The sequence below is a fragment of the Mytilus californianus genome, unplaced genomic scaffold (assembly GCF_021869535.1).
Source record: "Mytilus californianus isolate M0D057914Y unplaced genomic scaffold, xbMytCali1.0.p SCAF_6, whole genome shotgun sequence".
Taxonomy (NCBI): Eukaryota; Metazoa; Mollusca; class Bivalvia; order Mytilida; family Mytilidae; genus Mytilus; species Mytilus californianus.
Window position 1 is genome coordinate 70447330 of NW_026262712.1, and position 24238 is coordinate 70471567.

Below are 24238 nucleotides of genomic sequence, written 5' to 3' on the forward strand. Positions count from 1 at the left end.
TTGTTTACGTACTGGGTCCCAGTTATGATCTCTATATTTCATCTTATAGAAACATAACTTGGGAATGTTACCAGTATATATACACATGGTTGCGGGGAAGTTTGAATTCTGAGGGTCACCCGAAGTGAAGGTAGGGGTAGAACAGAATTTAAGTTTAAACTCTTAGAAGTTCGGGCATATAAATGTTGAAAATATGCCCCACAGCCCTATGTTTTGACCTTTGAATAAAATAGTAGTGCATATCAACTTTCCATTCTAGGATATAATTTTTCACGAAACTTCTTAGTAAAAGTGGCACAGTTTTAGAGTAAAGGGAGCTCCTATGGGAAATTGCATTGTCTATATTTACAGAAATGCAACATACATCGGTATTTTAGAAATAGATGCCTTTTCGGTACTGATTTTTATTGTACATTTGTGTTCAATGTAAATTTTGTTATTCCAATAATCGAGAAAAGGAATTTGCGTTGAGTGTTCAATTTATTTAGTTTAACATTACCTTATGTCCAGGTGCCTGTCCAAAGTTAGAAACCGCCTTATTTTCCTCATAGTTTTTTCTTTAAAGACTTATTTGATAGCAGATGGATGATGGGGTCTTTTAAATTTATCCACAATTTTTCTAGATTTTGTACGATTGATAGCAAGGCATATTGTTTGGACATTACGTACTTAAGATTGATGAACCAGAGATATCTTTTTTATTTTTTTAATCGTAATGTGGATGTCTCATGGCCGTATGCCTTATTTTAAGTTTATTCGACCAGTGTACCCCCCTTGACTAGTGGAAAATCAAGAGGCAAAAAGTACCTCCCCTACAAACACTGAGAAATTTAAAGTCTTTAATGATCTGCAAGTTCTCAACGAGGACGCTACATGTTATAAGTTCAAAAAAAAAACGTTCTGGTAAATAATAATAATGAAAACAAATAAAATTAAACTGAAACTACAATATCATGTCATCTTTAAATTTCCTTCTTAGTGTAGCAATCGTTGAGGACAGAGAATTAATTATATCAGTTTTGTATATGGGAAAACATTCCTCGCGTACGAACCTCTATTTTTTTTCTATTGGCTGTAAACGACATTTGCACATGTCAATTCTCCGTGTAGATATGCCACTAGTCCAGAGAGATTTAAGAAACACATATCAACAAACTCGATTAATATGCAACAAAAATTAAACTTTTGAATTTAAGTCACAAGGCAAATTCTAACTGACCTTATTCCGATGCCATCATCAATGCGAATATATCGCAAAGACCGTGCATGCATGCAAATAAATTAATTAATTTCTTTAAAAATATTAAAATCTTTTATTCTTGTGAAAATAATTTCCTTTAATATTTCAACCTGAGCAGACATAACTTGAAATCCCTATCATAAAAGGAGTTACTGTTCTACTGTCATCGCTTCATCAGTTCACACACTGTGATTTGAAGAACTGTCTGTAGTGAAGTACATTTATTCAAATATAGAGTAATAAGAAAATAAATATGTTAAGGTATTATTTATTGTCTACCATAAATACGGTTTGCAGTTGTTGAATTTCCTTTCCTCCTAGCAAAAGACTTGTTGTCAATATACTGAAAAATAAAATAAAAGAAGATTAAATAAATATCGTAAAAACCCTTATATTAGTTGCAATAATAAAGGAAGGCATTGTTTAAAACTAAGACTTTACAGAGGATAAAAAATATATATCATACTTTTAGAGATACAAGTATTTGAAACAAAATTTGTCAAGATGATACCTATTACACCTATTAAAGAGTTAATGACGTCTGAAAAAAATCCCAGTTTCTTTTAAGTAAATAAACAGTTTACCTGTTGAATATGGACAATGACGAGTGTATATGCTAAAATAAACTCACTAACAAAATTATAACCTGGTATCTTTGATAAAGTTTTTTAAAAACATATTTATTTGAAATAAAAGAAGGATAGAATATCTTAAATGTAAAAACCGTTTTCTTTTAAATTTCTTTAAAACTTGATTGTTTCCAAATCCCCCCCCCCCCCAAAAAAAAAAAGATTTTCTTTTGTTCAAACCCGAAAGAAAATGTATACTACTATTACTTAATTCGAGATTCCATTCATGACTGACGACCCTTTTGAGGACTTGCTGGGACATTGGGACCACCCTAGCAAATCCCCCATAACCAATCTGGTACTAACTTATACTGAATACAACATCTTACGTAGTTTTATGTGTGCTTCTTCCACGAAATGTCAAGGAAACCATTTTGGACATTCCAGCTCTAACCGTAGCAGGTACAGTAGAATCTGTGAATCCTGCAGTGTCAGTAAAGTGGACCTGGTACGTTTCATCAGCAGACCCTTTATTTGTGATGTTACAGATGACGGTCGTGTCTTTATCAATATACAGGTTTCCTGATTACAAGAAGGACATGTGATATTACATACACTACTTTCGACACTTTTTCAAATATGGATAAAAGAGACCGAGTCTATTTTAATTGGTTGGACAAGGTTATTGGTATCATAAAATCATTTCTTGTGTAATTAAGTGGAAAATGTTAATTGAAAGCTTTCTATAAGTGAAAAAGATAGCGTACTTAGTTTATCTCTCTGAGTATCATGCACACTTTGAAAAGTAAATAAGATATTGAACTTGTTTTCAAAATGCAAACTTAAGGAAAACTTTCAAAGATATCTTTGAATTATCAATTGATAAAAGTTATTAAAGAAATATCTTAAGTTTTATTGATTGTCGATCTATTGTAAACTTTGTCGTAGTTCAAGAATCTTCGAGACAATTTAGGAAAAAACAATCCGTATGTTAAAAGATGATAATCTTTACATTGGATGAACCTATATGTCATTTTTTGTCAACGCATAGCTTCTTAAATGTCGCTTGCTTACGTATAATGTAAATACACACATGAATGTTATTTATCTTCTTACCGTCACTTTTAATTATTTGAAGGGATACAGATGCTGGATGTATGAGTTCTTTTGATTGACGCCTGAAAACATTCCCTTTCTCTGTGCCTTCTATTGCTATTTTAAAGGCCTGAAAATAAACGGGTTCGGTAAATTGATGGTTATATCTGCATACAATTATAATAATAAAGTGAAACAATTTTGCATAAATTCAATAACTTTAAGACTAGGGGCGATGTGTAGCTTGATTTTTTGTATAGAAACCTGTCTATTGTTGGAGTCGTTATGCCGTTGATTTTTTGTGTCATTGGTTTAATGGTTTATCTCCTTATACTTATATCAACCACAATTCATTCCAGAGATTTTGTTCTCACTAGGGCTATTTTATTAACAAAGGTATACTTTTAGCTCAAAACTACTCCAAAAATGTGAAGTTATTATATTCCAGTTTATATAAAGAGATAAACATGCAAGTGACAACAATCGGAATCGCATGAACTCTAACCGAACAGAATTAGACCTAAGTTCATCGACTAGATTAGCATCTTCTGCAAGAAAGGGATCACCGTTATAATATTGCGAAGGAAGACTTATCAAATATAAAGTGTAAACCAATATGAAGATAGCAAGGGATCAACTAATTAATATGTGGAAGAAGGACAGGTACCACAATGGTCAATAAAAGAACAGAGTTTCAATGTTCCCCGAACATATTTCATCTTTCTAAGGGGCAAAAATTAAAAAAAACCTTCTTTGCTTTTTGTTCTTTTAAACTTTTAACAAATATCTTGCAATTTCCAATATGATTGATATTTCCAAGGGGTATAACACTTTTAAAAATATGTGATCGGCACTGATTTTCGAACTTGATGATGGATGGCTGCTTAACGTCCAGCGGCAAATTAATATGCATTTTCAGGGCGAGAACATGTTAATGTAATATGAATATTAACCATACTTTGTACTAGACTGAGACGCTGAGCCGGATATTTAACGTGCTAGTTGACAAGGTAACAGTCCGCAGGAAGACATGTCACCTTATCGGACACATTATTATGCCTCCGTAATATCGCGTGTTCAGCGGAGAAGCAGCAAATATAAATTTTAAAGTCTTTGGTTTGACCCGGCCGGGCACTCGTGGCAAACACGCTACCAGGAGACCACCGAGGCGGTTTTATAAACCTTTCATATAAGTTTGATAAAAATCTGGCAAAAATTGTACAGACGAGAGCGCTTACAATGTAAAGACGAGAGCGCTTACAATGCAATTTTCCATATAATTAATATTTTCAAGGATCATAATTCTTGTAAAAATATTTGATCGGCACCGATTTTTGAACTTGTCCGAGACATTGCTGATATAAATCTTTGATATAAATTTGAACAAAATCTGGCAAGAATTGTACACATGAGAGCGTTAACAAGCAATTTTCCATATGATTAATGTTTTCAAGGGGCATAGCTCTTTTAAAAATATTTGATCAAAACTGATTTTCGAACTTGTCCGAGACATTGCTGATATGAACCTATAATATAAGTTTTTTTAAAAGCTGTGAAGAATTGTACACATTAGAGCGCTAACAAGACCGGACGGACAGACAGGCGGACAGACGGACGGACCCCCGTATTTCCATGTCACCTGCAACGCGTCCCGCGGGTGACAATAAAAGCGACAAACAAGTGGTTAGTCTTCAAATTACTACCAAAAAAAGCTACAAATAAAATAAAGGAGAAAAACAAGCGCAGACAACACTACAACAAACAATAAAAATTGAATAATACCAATACCACCAAGACAGTTGGTAAACTAGATTGCTCCAGAAGGGTTTAAAGTCATGAAAAAAACGTTTATAATGAAAGATTATGGACGAAAATTGACTATTGAAATATTTGATAGGAAGCTGATAAAATGAAACACTAAATCCATCAATAATCAACCAATTCGCAAAAACGATTGTAGATTTTTTGAAGTAATAATTTCAGTCGTGTTTTTTGCAAAAACGACTTATTAATTTTATTCTTAAGGTTGAGTTTCATGTCGATGTTAAAAGTGTTAATACAGAGGATTGTTTATTTACTTGTTTTTCCTTCTTGATTGTTTGTTACACCACGAGGATTAATTTTTCATTACTTATGTCATATTTACCAATCATAATAAAGTATTCAGAAGAAGCAATGTAAATGTATATATATGTGACAAGCGAACACAAACTTTTAAGCTATAATTAGTAATGGATGATTTTTCATTTTGAAAGTGTATTGTATTTTATTCACAATCCTAAAAACTCATTTTTATTTCTTTAGTCAATGATAACATTTTTAAAAGAGAAGCGAACGATACCAAAGTGACATTCAAACTCATAAGTCGAAAATAAATTGACAACGCCATGGCTAAAAAAGAAAAAGACCAACAGACAAACAACAAACCACAAAACACAACATAGAAAACTAAAGACTGAGCAACACGAACTGAACTAAAAACTGGGGGTGATCTCAGGTAATATATAAGTTATTCCTTTAAATTTTACACATATTTTGTATAGGAATAAACTGATAGTGACATAAAAGATTAGATATACGTTTAACCGTTATACCTTATTAGGAACATTAAATGTTGCTATTCCTTTCCTCTTTCTGCCTTGTGACGACTGAGCCAGACGCATCCGGGTAATTTCTATTCCCATTTCATCCAGGAGTATGCCATATACCAGAGAATCACTAGAGCTAAGATCGGTCACCTTCACAAGAAGAGTAAGGGTAGATCCTTCAATAATAAGACATTTAAACAATATGTACTAAAATGATTTGTCTATTAAGTAAATAAAAAATAGCTTCTTAGTAAAATAACGTGGAATCTCTCTTTATATATATCTATATATCCTACGCTTTCGCAAACATGATCGTTACTATGATATTACTACGTTTTATCAGTATGGTATAACATCTGTTTTTGTTTTCAATTCTGATTAATTTGTTGATCATTATCTTTTTATTTACGTCTACTCGTTCTTTTTCAATAAATGTAAAGTTCATAACTTTCTCTATTCATAAGATATACTTGTACACATTGTTGCACAAAGAGACTAACTCACTTATCTTGCAATTACCTGCAAGTGGTGTTCCATGAATGGAAAGGAGAGAACCATGTACATCTTCTAGGAACTGGTAAGTAAATTCTATGTCACCTTGCTGTTTAACAGTCACTGTCCACGTTTCTGAGTTCATATTTTTCAACGTCCATATTCCTGGCACTGGACTCTGATCAAGAAGAATAAAAACATATAAAAAGAGTTGTTTATAAATAAATGAGAAATTGTTGTTCATCAAATCATTCGAAGATCAACAGTGATACATGGCAACAAAAAAACAAACCTCATCATTGAACGTTTAACACAATGCAAACTAACATTCGTAGACAAACAGAAAAAAGAAGTTTGAGTAGTCTGGCTTAGTGTATGTAATTACTAATAACGGTTGTGTTAAACCTATCTTAGGTGTAAGTAACTACTCTATCAAACTTCATGGCACAAAGAACACATAGATTTAAGTTTTGATAAGAACTAAGTATTACGGGGCGCCGAACAGGACTCTTGTGGTTTTGTACTCGAAATTCAATTCTGTACGGACAAAAGTGAGTTTTGTTCAACAAAAATGAGATCAGTTTAACAAAATTTGTAGCATACTACAAATTTAAATTTTGTCATACAAACTTATCTTACAGTGGACAAAAGTTACTTTTGTCATGACAAAATTCATTTTTGTATCACAGACTTTACTTTTGTTACCTAATTTGAAAACTGGGCGACAAAAGTCAATTTTGTATGCAAATTAGTTTAGTTTGGATTCTGTGAACTAATTTGCATACAAAACTTAGATTTTGTGTTTATTTTTGTGTAGACAAAATTGAGTTTTGTTAAACAGAAGTGAAAATTTAACACAAACGTCAATTTTGTGCCACAAAAGTCAATTTTGTATGCAAATTAGTTTATATTTGCATACCTATTTGACAAAATTGAATTTAGATTGAATTTTGTCATGACAAAAATGAATTTTGTACACAAAAATGAATTTTGTCATTACAAAATTGAAGTTCTCATAAAACAAGTCTGTATCACATAGTTTTGTAAGACAAAAATGATTTTGTTTTGACAGAATTGAATTTTGTGTACACAAAATTGATTTGATTACAAAAAGTTCAAGTCCCATTCGGCGCCCCGTAAGTATCGTAACAATCTCTATTTCTTTTTAAAACAACTACAGAAACGATATCGATGTTAGTGAAGTAAACCGTGAAATTAGTAGAGAAGAAGTTAAGGATGCAGTGTATAAAGCGAAGCTAGGTAAAGCCATTGGTATAGACGAAATACCCAGTGAAATATTACGGAATGATAATTGCATTGACTTGTTACATACACTTGTTAAATTCTGTTTTACCAAAGGAGAAGTGCTTTAGGAATGGCTCATAAGTATAATTACTCCAGTTCCGAAACCCGAAATGGTTCCGTTGAACCCTTAGAATACCGTCCGATTTCAACTATATCTATACCATGTAAAATATATGCAGATATATTAAATAAAAGACTTAATTTTTGGCTTGAACAAAATGGCATTTTAGCGGAAGAACAAAACGGTTTCCGAAAAAACAGAAGTTGTTTAGATCATCTCTTTGTGTTGCAATCTATTATAAAGAACAGAAAACTTAAAAAGAAAGACACATTTGTTTGTTTCATAGATGCAAAGAGGGCATTTGACAATATAAACCGTGATATGTTGTGGCATAAATTAATGAGTATAGACATAAATGGGTTATTCCTAAAGGCTATACAATCTTTATATGATGCTACTCAAAGCGCAGTGAAGCTAGGACATTATTTGACTGATATTTTTCCAGTTAATTTTGGTGTAAAACAAGACTGTAAAATGTCGCCTTCATTATTTTCTATTTATGTGAATGACCTACAATGTAGCTGAAGACATACGTGCTCTAAATGCTGGTGTTGACATTGATGATTTGAATGTTTCAATTTTGCTATATGCTGATGATATTGCACTTATCGCGCAAGACGAAATGAGTCTTCAAAGTATGTTAAACTGTATTCATTCTTGGTGTATGAAATGGAGAATGACTTTAAATGAGACCAAGACCAAAATTATACATTTTCGTAACAAAAAGGTTCCGAGATCAGGCTTTAATTTTAAATGTGGTGATATGCCTATTAGCTTTGACAATGCGTGCAGATATTTAGGATTACATATATCGAATTTATGGAACACAAATATACGATCCGAGAGATAACAAAATCTGCAAGCCGGGCGCTTTCTGCAGTATACACTAAATTTTTATCATGTGGAGGGATGTCATTTGATGTTTATACAAAACTTTATAAAACTCTTATTGAACCCGTACTATTACATGGAGCCGGATTATGGGTACACAACAACTGGAGAGAAGTTCAAACAATTCAGAACAAGCCATGTAGACTCTTTATAGGAAGTTCATCAAATGCTTCGAATATAGCAGTTTTAGGTGATATGGGTTATAAAACAATAGAAACGTACCGTCTATTTTTGAGAGTGCGATATACGTATGACTATAGAATAACACACAAGATCCCTATGTGGGGTATGAATATTTCTCGATCGTGGGACAAGAAATGTTATGAAATAGCACATAAACTTGGTATACATGATATTATTGATAGCAAATATTCCAACAGACATAAAATTTATGATATTAAAACAAAATTGTGTGAAATTAAAAAACAAGAATGGGTTGAAAAATTGTATCAAGATAGAAATGAACCAAATGGTAACAAGTTACGTACCTATAGACTGTATAAAAATGAATTAGAAACAAGTTCCTATATAAAAAATGTAAATGATAGACAACATAACCGTATTTTATCTAATTTTAGAAGTGGGTGTCTACCTTTAGCAATAGAAACAGGTCGTTACTCCAAGCCAAAAACTCTTTGTAATGACCGAAAATGTAAATATTGTACAGCTGATTGTGTAGAAGACGAAAAACATTTTTTAATGCATTGTGAATTTTATTCAGGTCTGCGATATGGTCCATTTTTGAAAGCAAGTGCAATTAACCCAAATTTTAACGATTTTTATCATGATGACAAATTTATTTTTCTGATGTCACATGACTGTATACAACGCTTTTTAGCAAAATCTTTATATTTTATGTTTAATCGCAGGAAAAATTATGTATAGTATGTTCTTTTATTGTAAAAGTTTTATTTATTCATTTTTAATGAATGTTAGAATAAGTCTTTAGGCGAAAGTGTCTCATAAGTCAGTTGTGGCTGGATACCGATATTTTAACTTCGATTGAAATCTTTATTTGTATTTTTATACTTATATTATGATGTATGATATTGTTCTGTATTGGTATGTGACACTATAAAAAAATATTCTGTCTGTCTGTCTGTCTTTATAGCAGTTATCAGCCCTCTCCCATTTAATCTTTATTAGTGGAATGTCATAAATCAGTACAAAAAATACAAAGTCAATAACACCTGTTTAAAATAAAAGAAAGTCACAAAACTAATTTATACCGTAATATCAACTTTATCGGTTGGTATTTAAATTAGGTCATTCCTAAATCAGCTTTCTTTGTGCCGATTTTGAATTAGGAATAAATTGAAAATAACATTTTATTTTCTATTTCAAACTATAAATAAGTGAACTCAGTAAAGTAAAGCAAATATCTCTATAATATCAGTAAAACACGATAACAAAACAGGTACATGTAAAACAATTAAGAAATAATAGTACTGAATTTGAACAGATGCCACCGTCAAATCCAAAATTGACAGTAGCAACTCAAGTACAGTACTGTTATTTTTATTCTAATGCAATACTCTTGAAATGTTCAAAATTTAACATTTCAAGTATCCCGTTAACTTCGACTGCGATTGCGCAACATTGTTGCCAATGACTCCGACCGTCAACTGTGAAATTGGTGGATGACGTCATCCAATCAAAATTGGCGTTACATGCCTAAATGCATTCAAATATTAAATAACACTGTATTAAGGAGTACCCACTGTTTTAGAAATCAAGTTAAAAAAATATGCTTCTTACGTTATACTATCGGCCGATATACTTCCGAGTTAATTTTGTAAAGCAACACACTGTACAGTTAGGAAAAACACTATTATGTATGCAAGGCGAAATTATTTCACAGCAAAAATATGATTATAACCTTTATCTATAAGATTGAGTCTATTCACAAAAAAAAAAAAGAAATATTAGGCATTGAATTTGCATACAATGTACCAGTTTACTTGTATTACCATAAAACTTTGTCTGAATTATAATGTACACTGTATTCTTTTTTAATAAAACTTTGCAGGTGAATTAACAGTTACAATCATCTTAATCTATTATAATCATAATCAAGTAAACGGTTTCACAATTTTTGGCATAATTATGTATTCCTGTTTTGAAATTTTTAGTAGTTAACATATTTCATATTACGCTCGTTGTAATTTGAGACGTCAAAACTAACATGCTCCACCAGCTGGGAAATGTTTATTTTACTCTATAACAACTAATTGCGTTAAAAATTTCGTTACCTGTTTAATTGTCATCAACTTTGTTAGTTTTATTACAAAAAAGTACGACAGTTAACTTAGTACACTCAGAAATTATTTTCAGGCGCACAAAACGTGTTTCTAGAATTACCTTAATTAGTGGTTAAAGTTGCCGCGGGACCAAAGTTTGGAAAGCCAAAATTATATAACATTTGAGAGCATAAAAATCCAGAGGTCGAAAAAAGATCAACGAAACGCATTTAAGGCCAATTTTGCATGAGAAAGGAAAATCAATAGTCACCAAAACAGCTCATTTCTGAAGGCATAACGAGAAGTCGAATGCGAAAATGTCGATTTTATTCATATTCAATTTGTTTGACTACTTGTATATATTGCTGAATATATCGCGTTTTCCTCCGTCACATATTAACAAATAATCAATGAATTGAAGCTTATACATACCACAATACTCATTATGTAAGTGCTTCTTCCTATATCATTGAAAGAACTTTTACCAGAAAACGTCTCTATTGTTCCTGAAACACGTATTATAAAGGTACGTTAGACAACATAAATTAAGGCGACAGTAGGGTACCGATGTTCAAAATTTTAAATCGATTAAACAGATACAAATCATGGTAGAAAAAAAACTTGAGGAAATCGCATGAATCCAAAAGGAGAGAGCCGGGTGCTTCGACATAGTAAGCGTCTCCTACTATGTATGCACATAAACATAAAAGATTTAAAAGCTTTTCTTCGGTTAGTGCTCTCTAGAGTTTATGTATTGTAGTTGACAACTATACCGAATTGATATGAATCCGAACATCATTTCTAATTAACCTTTCTGTTATAAGTAATTCTTTAAATCATATCGGAACTTACAAAAAATTACATATTTCTGAATTTCAAATTGGCAAATGAAAAAACACACCAATTATTCTGAACCTGCTCTGATACTCTCCGTAAAATCTTCATATAAAATACAACATATATTATCATCAAACATTAGAAATGGTTGCCATTGAACCAACAATCCACTAAAGTTCAGATTTCTAAAAGTTAAAGTTAAATGAATAACGTACAACTGTCGACAATAATCTTAGATCTAGAGCTACAGCCATTAACATATTCAATTATTTTATTACTTACCTATTGGTCTGTATAGTGCCGAGGAAGGCTTGGAAGATGCACCTTTTATTTCAACAGTAAAAGCTGATATATGACTATCAACTGTGATATTAAGGCTTCTACTGGACACCGATATTGTGTAAATATTGACATATGTAATAGCCATGTTTTTCTAGAATACATGAATGGTTCTGTTTTATATCATGATTAAGGTAATGAAAAAAGTCAATTAGAAAATAAATTGAAGAAACCAATATGAATGTGGTTTAGTTTTCTCAATTGAATTATAGCAAAATTTTTCATGTCGAGGCCTTTTATAGCCGACTATACGGTATGGGTTTTCATTGTTGTAGGTCGCTTAATTGCTTACATCCACTTCATATGAATTTTGGTGGATACTTGTCTCATTTGAAATTATACCACATCTCCTTATTTGTATATGGAAGAAGTGAAGTGTACTATGACGATTTGACATATCATGAGTCCAGAATTGTGATATATTACAAAAGAAAACTCATCAAAACCAAAGGCCACAGAACGAGAACGGGAGGTAGCAAAGGGGATATTGCTTTCTTACTCTATAAAGTAGGGACACTATGTTTATGCCCAAACCTTCACATCCCAAGACTTTTTATGACTCGATATAGAATCTTTAAAACTACAATTTGGTCTTTAAAGTCCTCTGATTCCGAAAATTGGTCTAATGTAATTTTTTTATTCTTTTAAGATTTTTCTTTTGGCTTTTTCTTTACAAATTTGAAAATGTTTCTTCAGTTCAAAAAGACAAGTTTTGTGTGTTCCGAGCCTTTCCCCATTCTGGGTCATAACATATTTCCAGAAATGAAACGTAAAACTTTTCTAAATAACATTTTTCATATCTGGAATAGAACACAATTGTTAATCGGCTGAATATACACCCACACAATAAAATTTTGTAACAGATAAAGTACTTCTAAAAGAGTGTCGAGTGGTTTTGAGATATCCCTGTCTTTTACTGGTATATACGTGCCACCTAAACTTTGAAAGAAATTATCCCATCCTCTCCTCTTGCGATGACCTGTAAAATAAATGAACATTCTTATTGGGATATTACATAGTGTAAGTACGGAAGGGCCAAGTATATAATATATTTTGATTGTAAAAATATATTCATCGACCATTCTGGAATAGACTCAGCCATTGATTCCATTGGCTTCAAAATTCAGTAAAGCATCGCCATCACTTTCAGGTTTATTTTAAGAAAGCATAAAAGTTTACAAAAAATGTTGTTTTGCTTCAAAATTCAAAATGCTCAAATCAGCTAAGGAAATTGGATGATCGCGATAACTTTAAAAACATGTAAAATATACAAATTATATCACAAAATAACCAGTTTACACATTTTATGAACATGCAGCACTTAAATTATTTGCTTTGAACTGAACCACTTGGTATCAATAATAAGTTGCCTATAATTGCTATCATCCACTTCATTTGAACTTTAGTGGATAGTTGTCTCATAGGCAATTGTACCACATCTCCTTATATTTTTACACAAATAAGGAAGATGAAAAAAGATGATAAATTTGATATTTCGATTTTTATAATTATTCGCACAATACATTGAATACGTGTTTTATAACCATTTAACGAAAATATAAAAATCAGATGTCACTAGACGATCTTCAACAATGTGAACATCTACGAGTCAGTCTTCGGCATTGAGAAAAAGACAATGGGAATTATGACAGCTTTTGTGTCTAACATGATTTTTGCCATCTAATTTGTGTTATTCTTCGAGTTATGGTTTTTGATTGTCCCCTTGGTATTTCCTGTCCCTTTTTGTTTCCTTCTGTGTTGACATGAGTTATCATTGATATGGTCATGATTATAAATTAACTGTTTACAAAACTGTGAATTTTGCGATCTGCTAAGGAATTTCTACCCCAGGAATAGATTACCTTAGCTGTATTTGACAAAACCTTTCGGAATTTTTTGGTTCTCAATGCTCTTCATCTTCGTACTTTATTTGGCCTTTTTAACTTTTTTTATTCGAGCGTCCCTGATGAGTCTTGTCAAGACGAAACGCGCGTCGGTGGACAAAATTTTAATCTTGGTATCAATGATTAGTTTATTTATTTTCACTTTTGCCAGTCGTATAATAAATGTATACCTTGAGATTTAGCTATGCACCCAAGTGACTCTCCTCCACTCTGCGTGCTGTGGGTTGTTCCATTTTTCGGAGTTGAAGTCTGAAGTTGTCCATGACATTGTCCCGTAATGAAAGACACTAAATGTAAATTCTTAGTTCTGATGAGGTTGACAACCTCATTTCTTAACTCGGGGTCTTTAGGATCGGCGTCAGTAAAAAAGAAAACACACGAACCATTCCGAGCGTGCTGCATAGCTAAAGAATAAGATTTAGATAAACGTTAAAAGTTAAATGTATTTTATGACAGGTTAAAACGTTAATCTATGACTTTTTTTTAGTTTTAAATGCATAAACAATATTGCAAGTTTATTTTTTTGTTTGAATTTTTTTTAACATTATAAAACTAAACTTCATATATGTATCAGATCGACAAGAATAACACCGTAATGACCTGTATTCTGGGACATACCTGTCTTTATGCCAGACATGGCGTATTCTGGGCAATCACCGCCACCATCGACTGTTAAAGCATTCAACCACCGCTTAACTTCTTCTCCGTCCTTAGATACTCGATATGAAGTTTTGGACGCTGAAAAAATGACAAAATGATTTACAGAAGTGGTTTGCCAGGAGCAAAACATAATGATATTTTTTTTATTATAAGCATAGGATTTTTATATTGATTTTTATTATTATTATCTTCAAAGACAATTTTTGCAGGAAAAGAAAGTAAGAAGTCAACCCCAGTTTTAAATGCTTTTCAATATGTCATCTCTAAATCGACCAGATTTTAGCAAAGATGTGAATAAATTATTTGTGTCTGTTTAACATACCAGGATCATTAAATGTCACCAAAATATAGTTGAATGGAGAATATCCTGGCATCATTGCCTTGGTAACCATTTCAACAGCTTTTTGTCGAACTTGAAATATATCAGACGCCATTGAACCGGTAGTGTCAATTACAAAGACAATTGACAATGAAGGATCATTACAGTTAACACATTGACTTTGATGATTTTGCTCGTGCAAACCCAATAGCTTGCCAAGGCGAATGTATCCTAGAGCTGTTAACAAGGAACTTCCTGAAAAAGAAATTGGTATCTACATAAATATTGACTAAACATAAAGTAAACACATTTTATATATTCAGTACAATTTTATAATGAATGACACCTGATTATTAGTAATGCAAATTTCTGTCTCCGTATCAAAATTGTACTTTTGAACGATGTATAAGCCTAAATTTTGTGAGCAGAAATATGAAATAGGCGAAGCGTTGTCAGAAGTTCAAAGTACAGACAGGAAGCTGTGCTTCTTTCAATTTCAGTCAAGTCAAGGAATTGGAAAAAATTGTCAAGATGCTGAAATAAAAACTGAGAAAGTAATGCATTACATTTGTACCTCAATATAAAAATATTTTGATCTTAAGGTTAAATATTAACTATAAAAATCACTTTTACTCACCATTTCTGATAAAGAAATCAGTTGTAGCATCAGTAGCAATTTTCCCAGCTATGGAATGCAAATAGTAGTGTGGGGATAGGACTGGTGAGGAAGTTTCTTTGTTGATACCTCCTGTGGCTGGTAAAAATCTACTAGCATCGTACCGTCCGCCATGGCTACACTTACCTTCGCCATTTGCCCACATAGAATCTAAAATATAACAAATGCACGGTGTGTATCAGTTGTATTCGTAAAGATCACTTTATGACGAGAGTCCACTATTTGTAGATACACAGACTTGTTTTCCAACGTTTGTTTCAAGAAATGCAACTATAAAAAACATTTTTGTTTCTTTTCCATGTTATTATTTCTTTAACTCTTTCTCCCCAACAACATGTCTAGTTTTATATATGTAATCGTCAAGAATGACTTACTGTAAACCTTGACCCCGCCTGGTCCAGTTTTACTATGATCTATGTAGCCACTGGTCAATACATGTCTCGCAATGATGTTACCATGACATGTTCCGTTCAGACTGCAAGGAAAATAATACCGTTTTTTCTAATTAAACTGAAGTATAAATTGGATAGCAATCTAGCTTGAATTTGATTGTATAGATTTATTAAGAATGATCATTTCTTTGTTGGTTTCAGGTAATACACAAGAAGTCATCCTTTTTATACTAGAAATGTTATGCTTCCCAATTTTTTTCTCTGAGTGTTCGTTTTGAAGGGTTAATCCAAAAATCACCTCAAACGTGACTAGTGCATATTTAATCATGTTTCATTTGTATTCGTTTATTTTAGAACATTTCGATACTGAAAATTATAGTATTATGTTTGTCATGAAGATTTTTGATTGAGTAGTTATTTCGAATTTTAAACTTAAGATATGGAATTTTAATGATAGTGTTGGGCATTTGTTCTATACATACGTTCCATTGAATGCATGACAGCTTCTACATGTTGATTGATTGTCAGCCGCCATAGGGATTCCTAAAGTATTATTCCAACCTATGAAAAAAACATTTCAGTAATAAAAGTACATGTGTTTACCTTGAAAATGAGAACTACTGGTACCAATTAACGTCATAGTGTTTTTTTTTATTGTTGTTAGGGATGAGAGATGGATAAATACCCTGCCACGTCAGGTCTGTGTTTTTGTTTTATGTTTTTCTGCTTTGTATCGATCTGATTACTTAAGCCTTTTTGAACTTATTTTTTATAGTTTGTTCTTATGTTGTGCTGTTTCACCACTGTCCCAGGTTAGGAGGAGGGTTGAGCGCTCACAAACATGTTTAACCCTGCCATATTCTTTATGTGCCTGTCCCAAGTCTGTAGTTAAGTGGTTGTCGTTGGTTCATCTGTCATATTTGTTTTTCGTAAATTGTTTTGATATAGATTAGGCCGTTAGTATTCTCAATTGAATTGTTTCTTATTTTTCATGTCGAGGCCTTTTATAGCCGACTATACGGTATGGGTTTTTCTCATTGTTGAAGACCGTACGGTTGCCTATAATTGCTTACATCCAATTTATTTGAACTTTTTTGGATAGTTGTCTTATTAGAAATCATACCACATCTCCTTATTTTTATACGGAGATAGTTTGCTTAAGATTTTTTATAGGTTAACCATACCCCACGCAGAAAACTTGCCATTTCCCTGCTATAATCGGATCAAACAAAATAGAGATAAAAAAATAGGAAATATATTAGTCTGAAGATAAAACCAGTAAGACGTATTACTAGTTACTGACGGTAACTTGTAATCGACCAGCAATACATGGGAATGCGTTTTCAAGCTTAAATCAATATAGTCTAAACCTTTCTTATATCATTGAATGATTTACTTTATTTCTTTTAAGAACAGTTCAAACCCAAAAGACCAGTTTTTTTATTACTTTATCTGCAGAACAAAGTATTACCTAACGAGTTCAATGTCCTGCCGCCGAGCTCAATCCAATTTGTGTTAGAGTAAAAGTCTTGGAGAGTATACAGATAATCTCCTACAACCATTCGTACAACTGACCAGTTTGGCCTGGAATCTCTACTGAGGCTTTCTACTTGGGACCGTTCGACATTCAGGTATATATTTCCTGAAAAAAAGTATGATAAATTCATTCATACGTGAAGGCCGACCACTGCCCTATTCCTCGTCATTTAGTCTTTTGTGGATAATTGACTCATTGTCAATCATATCACGTCTCATCATTTTACATTTTCAGGGACACAAAAAATTAGTGCTTAACACTATGTAGCGTATATTCTAAAATAGACAAGATAGTTTACAAACATTGACAAATATGGTATCATTAAAAGACAAAATACCTTCAGTAATCATCTCATTGTTCATACTGTATTTAGCTGACGTCCATGCTTTTACTTGAGCATGTTCCAACCCTTTAACAATATCGTCAACAGCATTGTCGTAAATGTTACTAGCTGATTTCACTGAAATGAAAATAACACTTTATAAATTTTGTGTATTCGAAGCTCCTTTCTCAATTTACCTTTATCAGGAAAGCTCACACTTACACATTTGAAATCCAGGGATGTATAAATACATGTAAATGATCATTGCTGACAGTATTCAGCAACAACAAAAGATTAGCAGAAATTGATATTGGTTCATATGATTGTATCATCTGTTTTTTCACTGACCTGACAGACGTTTTGAAAAAAAAATTAGGGACATATTATTTGTAAAAAAGGAGACATAATAAACACCAACAAAAATTCATAAATATAAGTATAGAATCTAGACTTGCAATTGCCTACTGGACAACTATCAACTAAATAAATAAAAGATTCAAATAACAACAACCATCGAACAACATTACATAAAATGTGGCCTAGATTAATCATGTTCGTGAGCGCTAATACCTAAAACGTGGAATGGTGGCGTAACAGTGGACGAAATTGTAAAAAAAAATATTGAATTAGGCTTGAATCATCATATCGGTACATAAGACGACATACAAAACATGTTGTTAAAAAAAAAGAGGAAACGAATTAAGAATGTACCTGTTAAAACTTTTGTTTATTTTCATCTTTTAGAAAATTATGTTAGGACTGACTCTCCATTAAAGAAGTCGGTTTGGAGTGCATACCTTTGGACAAGCTTCGGAAATGTCATCAAACTTTATATTGTCATTTAGAGATTCCTATACGTCAAGTAAAGTGGTCAACACCAAATTTATTACACGTATTTAAGAACACAATTTACAAGTATAACTCGTTCTTATGTTGTAATAATTTAAGACTAAATAGGAAATCAAATAAATGTAGAGAAAAACATGAATAAAATGATAAGAGAGAATAAAAAAAAATATTCTCTTTGTTTTTAAAAAAATAGCAATAATAAAAAAAGGACGACGAGGGTTTAATCAAATGAAACCGTTAAATGAAACGGTTTCAAAATGTATTCTGTTTCTGCTGTCATTTCTATATACATTGTAGAATGAAAAATCAATTGTTATAGATTTTACCTTCATCAAAGTACTGCTTTAAAATTTCACCAGTTGTCTGATTTTGTAAATCAAATCTTCCAGGTCTCAGTATTGTTGCTATATAAATTGAAGCTACTCTATTAAGCGCACCTCGCGTGATATTTTCATGTGTATATCCCGTCGGATTGGAATACTCGTTGATAAAAAATCCAGAAGCATAGCTTAAGAATGTTAAAAGAAAGCAAATGTCACGGAAATGTAAGTAAAATGTCATTTCAAACACAGCTTTCTTTTTGAAGTCTTTCAGAGTAACGTTATCTATATGTATATAAAACTTACCATGATAAGAGGACATGCGCATATTAGTCAAAGATTTACAACTATATATTGTGCAAGTGCTATCTGACTATGATAACAAGTTTTGTAAGATAATAAATACTAAACAATCGGTTCTTTAGGATTTCTTGTAACAAAATATTGAAACCGCGATTTTATCACTTTTCGCTTATAAAGTACCAATGAAGTCATTACACTAGAATTTTCAGTTCATATATTACATCGAAGGAACCATCATTATCTGTTTTCCAAAAGAGACTGAAATATGTTGTGTCATTGAAGTTGAATTTTGATATACTTCTAAAGTTGTAATGGGATTTCTGCTCATCTTATACAGTTGTTCCCTCTTATCTTGCTTTAAAAAAAATTGACGTCTAGTGTTCCAAGTTCTTTAATACAATCGTTAAAAATTATTATGCTTTTCTGTTAAATCATCATTCATGATATATTCGGCATTGGGATAATGATAATAGCATTGCCCCCCCCCCCTTTTCCCCCAATTGAAACATAACATCTCGGATGAACCTGCTAATTGTTACACGCTAATAATTTTTTTTTATGAAAAACCTGTTTATTAGTCTAAAAAAAGTTTGCCCGAAATATAATTTGTTTTAAGTACAAATGTTAATATATTCTATTAAAAAAAATCCTTCTTCCTCTGATAAAGATTGAGGTAGAGCAAGCACATATCGCATATACATTAATAGTATTTCCAGAAAATGTAAGTTTTATACACAGGCCTATATTTGAGATGACAATAAATATGTGAAAACTGTGATTTATAATTTAGCTATGATCCGTGATATTCTAAGATTCATATATTATGAGAAAAGTCTTAACAAGTCGATGAAATTTGTTTTATTTAAAAATGTTGAAAAAGTAACATGATTTAGTAAGTGCAATTTGTACAATATAATATTTCAACTACATGTATTTGAATAAATATTACTTCAGAATTTCAGTTCTTGTAGATAGTTAAACAGTCAATCAATGTTAATCCATTTATTGAAATGTTAATGACATGTTGTCCTTAAATAGGTTGTTGAATGTGAACGTTAAGTCTTCGTTTGGTGAAAACGATTTTTGAATACTTAAAATACCTAAACACCATAACACAAGACAAACGCGCGGGATTTTATACAAACACAATATGTATATGAAAAAGTACTTTCACAACTTAAAATCAATAGAAAAAACAAGGACTTTGGTTTTTGATAATGTTATTGCATAGCAAAATTTAACTTTCTTAAATATGTTTTTTTCAAACGTCTGTTTAAATCGTTGTGAATTTGATTGTTTGTGTTTGTTTGTCAAAATTTAAGATACAACGTAATAATAGAATTAAGAAATATACGAGTGAAAAAATACAAAGCTATTACCTGAATAAAATGTTGTGCAAAAACGATAATTAAATAAAACGTTTGAATCAAATAATTCTAAAATGATTTAAGAAAAGTGTATGACAGAGGTAGGTGTTTGTGCGCACGTACAACTCTACGTTCAACAAAAGCCATATATTTTCTAAAGATACCAGACAGTCGTTTAGCATGTAATAAACCGAATTCGTCCTATTCCTTTAAAGACATTTCATTGAGTCTTGATACGCATGGGGAGGTATGAATACGAACATTTGGACTCTTACATTGTTGAAGCACCCCGTCTTAGTCTTTTGGAACCCTTAGATTCCATATTTATTTTTCACTTAGGATGGATATTGAAAATGACGGTAAACTGTTTCTTATTTAGCCCTATCATTTCGTATCTGTACCAAGTCAAGCTATCCTGATAATGTGTTTTTTGTTGTTGTTTGTCCATGTATTTTTAATGGAGGAGTTGGTAGTTGGTGTGATATGTTGTACTGTAAATTTATTTTTGAAATTGCTGTTATCCTTTTTATGTATAAGCTAATAGCAATCCAACAGGTGTTAACAGGGACCTCTCACTAGTAAACAAGAAATGATTTCATTCCGGAGCAATTTATTTTAACCCGGACTTCCAATTAGGTTCGTCTTGCTAAAAACAGTGTTGTTCATTATTGGTCGCTTTTATTTGTCTTTTGTTTTCCCCGAGCCATAGTTTTGTCTATTTTCTTCGATTCAATGATTTTTATATAACCCCTTTGATATCTTCCCGAAACAATAGTTGTATTTCCTTAAAAAAGACCTTTTATTGCACATGGTGGTAAACTCTTAGTTTAAACATATTTTATTTGCTAAATATCAGCAAAATGGATGAGACACAAGTAAATCATACTTATGAAGTCTTCTCCATATTACAATACAAGTATATATACAATAATAACAAAATGAGCATGCATGTAAAGCTAACAAATTCATTAAATATTATACGAACTTTAAGTAAAAAGAAAAAAAGAAGAATGGAAAAGGAGGAAAAGAAAAAGAAGCAAATTATATTTTCTGTGATGTTGTCTTTGGTGATGATCATCCGTGCTGGTAGCAATAATATTTTATGAAGGTACTAGAAATCTGTTAGACCTTTTAATAAAATCTTGAACATGTTTGAAAATTAGGAGATTTTGTTCATTCGAAAGTTCAAGATCTCCGCAAGTTAATAGTTTAGTATCAATAATAAAGTTTTCAGTAAGCCAATTAAGATTGTTAAGTAAACTTTCTCTACATGTAGTGTATTTTGGGCAAACTAAAAGAAAATGATGAGCATCCTTAATATCAGACCCACATTAACACGAAGGATCCAGTATAATGTTAGCTTTGAAAAGGTCAGAGTTTAGAAATGAAGCGGAACATCGCAATTGAGTTAAAATAATATTCAGTTTCCTCGGACCGTACATATAATACGGCGCAACTCTACTCTGAACACTTTCATTTTTCAATTCTCTCTTAAAACCTTAATCACATCATTCAAATTTGACTTTATAAAAAGTAAGTATTAATCGATTGACTATAAAATAATGAATCAAAAAAGTTAAAAAGGCCAAATAAAGTACGAAGTTGAAGAGCATTGAGGACCAAAATTCCGAAAGGTTTTGCCAAATAAAGCTAAGGTATTCTATTCCTGGGTAGAAAATCCTTTGGTAAGTATTTTGGAAAATTCAAAGTTTTGTAAACAGTTAATTCATAGTTATGACACTATCAATGATAATTCATGTCAACACTGAAGTACTGACTACTGGGCTGGTAATACCTTGGAAAAGGGGAGGGGGAAGTAAACCTCCACCACCAGTGACATCGACCCATGAATTTGAGTGCATTCAAAATGCGATCTTGTTAGTTTGTTACATTTCACAAGGTGTCCTAGTTTCCTCTTCATAATTACAATTCTCAAATATCAAAGTCAAATATTAGGATGTCCCTTATATCGGAATAAAATTTTGAATGATTGGCTTATTGAAGAATCTACCTTTTGTAACCAAGAGAATATTAATCGTACGGACATAAGCTACATTATTGTAAAATAGAACATTGACAGAAATCAGTCATGATATATTTTATATACCCCCCCCTTCTAATAAGAAAATTTATTCGAATATCCGTCCACACACGTTTTGGAGGCTTGCATATCCAAATTATGATTGTAAACTTGGCACAGGATTTGATAATAAAATCTATGTGTAAAACTATATATAAACTATAAACTTTGGAGTAAGTTCGATATGGGCCATATTTGGCCCTGATTATTAAGTTCAATGTTTCAAGATATAAAGGTGTTTTAAGTTTATGTAAAGACATGCGAGAAAGTTAAACAGAACTTGTCCAAGTTTTAAGTTATTAAAGCGTTGATTTTTACAAAATTTGAAAAAATCATACGGAATATTAAGGCCTAGGAAATATAGAGCGCAGACGTCGACAAACTAAATATTTAATTCAGATATGTGAAATGCTATAAAAGATATTATGCGAAAAGATTTTATTTTGTCGACGCATGCGCTCTATGTCTCCTGTCCTAAAAATCAATAGAAATTTACCCGTTCTTATTGAGTTTTCGTGGGATTGTGCTATCAATTGATCAGCGAGTGTTATTTGTGACGTCATGAATTGAACGCAAGTAGTAAATTTGTCAACAAGACATATTTTCTATCTAGTTATTATGTTAGCTATGATTCATTGTGATATTGGTCAATAAATCCTAATTTGAAATAGTAGCTAGAAATAGAGGCCATTTTGGGTCTTATCGAACCTACCTAGTCCGTAAGATCTGGTATTATAATTAAACAATCATAAGACATAAATTATCAGCTTTTGATCGATTGCTTCCCTTACGGATAAAATCCTTGGAAAATAAAGACCGTCGAGATGGCAATACTGGAAATCTATCGACAGCATTGACCTCAATTGCAAAATGATAGGTCGCATTGTTTACATTGAAAATCTAAATACAGAAACGAGAGGTTATCATTGTACGATACAAAAAGAGGCGGAAGATATAAAAAAGCATATGTCGAAGAGAAACCGAAAACAATATTGCAAAAAGCAAATAGACAAACTACAGACTTCAAAAACACTACATAGAATATGAAAGCTACTGCATTTTAATAGAAATACAAATCATAGTGTAGCCTTAATAAAAAGAGGAAAGACCAGCAAACTATTTCTAAAATTCCTGTTTAATGTATTGCTATTTCGATATTGGTCACTTATAGTTTGGTGCCCAGTGTCCAAAAAGTCCTCTAGTTAACGAGTTTAAGTTAACGGAATAACACACGGCTATTTTTGTTTAGCAAATTATAAGAAAAATCGTTAAATTTTATAATCAGGGTTGTCGTCGTAAGTTCACATGGTCACGATTTTCTCAATTACGTGTTTTTCAAGGTATCCCTAGATATCGTATTGTACGGGGAATCTTTAACATGAAAAATAAAATTATATGCGCTCTTTGTTGAAGGTTAAAATAGTACTTATAATATAGTGTATATATTAAATATATATATAACGAAAGCGGAAAGTATTTAAGTGATTTTAGTATAAGTATTTCAGCATTTTAGTAAGACTAAAATTTTACCCGAAATTTACCACATTTTCATCGAAAGAAAAATTATTACGTGTATTATCACGATTTATTATAATTGTAGAATCAAGTCGGTCGGTTTCATTTCACATCAGGAATATGGCACACCAAGTCTATGGTATGGTCTTGCCTGATGTTTTCGACCTAAATCCCCCTCGGCGTGAACGACAACAAAAATGTATCACCGTTGGTGCTATAAATTATACACCAGCAGACACAAGTGCAGTAATTTCAAAGCTGAAATGGCAATATGTTTGTCCGAGCAAAAAGTAAAATAACAAAAATACCGAACTCCAAGGGAAATTCAAAACGGAAA

The 24238-nt window shown here is 31.9% G+C and overlaps 1 long non-coding RNA gene across 1 annotated transcript; it reads right to left on the reverse strand.

Annotated features, from left to right (window-relative positions):
• Positions 1-2204: 2204 nt before the first annotated feature.
• LOC127704989 (uncharacterized) lies at positions 2205-5654 on the reverse strand. The gene is made up of 3 exons (XR_007983600.1): positions 5499-5654; positions 2926-3034; positions 2205-2391 (listed from the first exon to the last, which is right to left on the reverse strand). It is a non-coding gene; the product is annotated as an uncharacterized LOC127704989 (long non-coding RNA).
• Positions 5655-24238: the final 18584 nt, after the last annotated feature.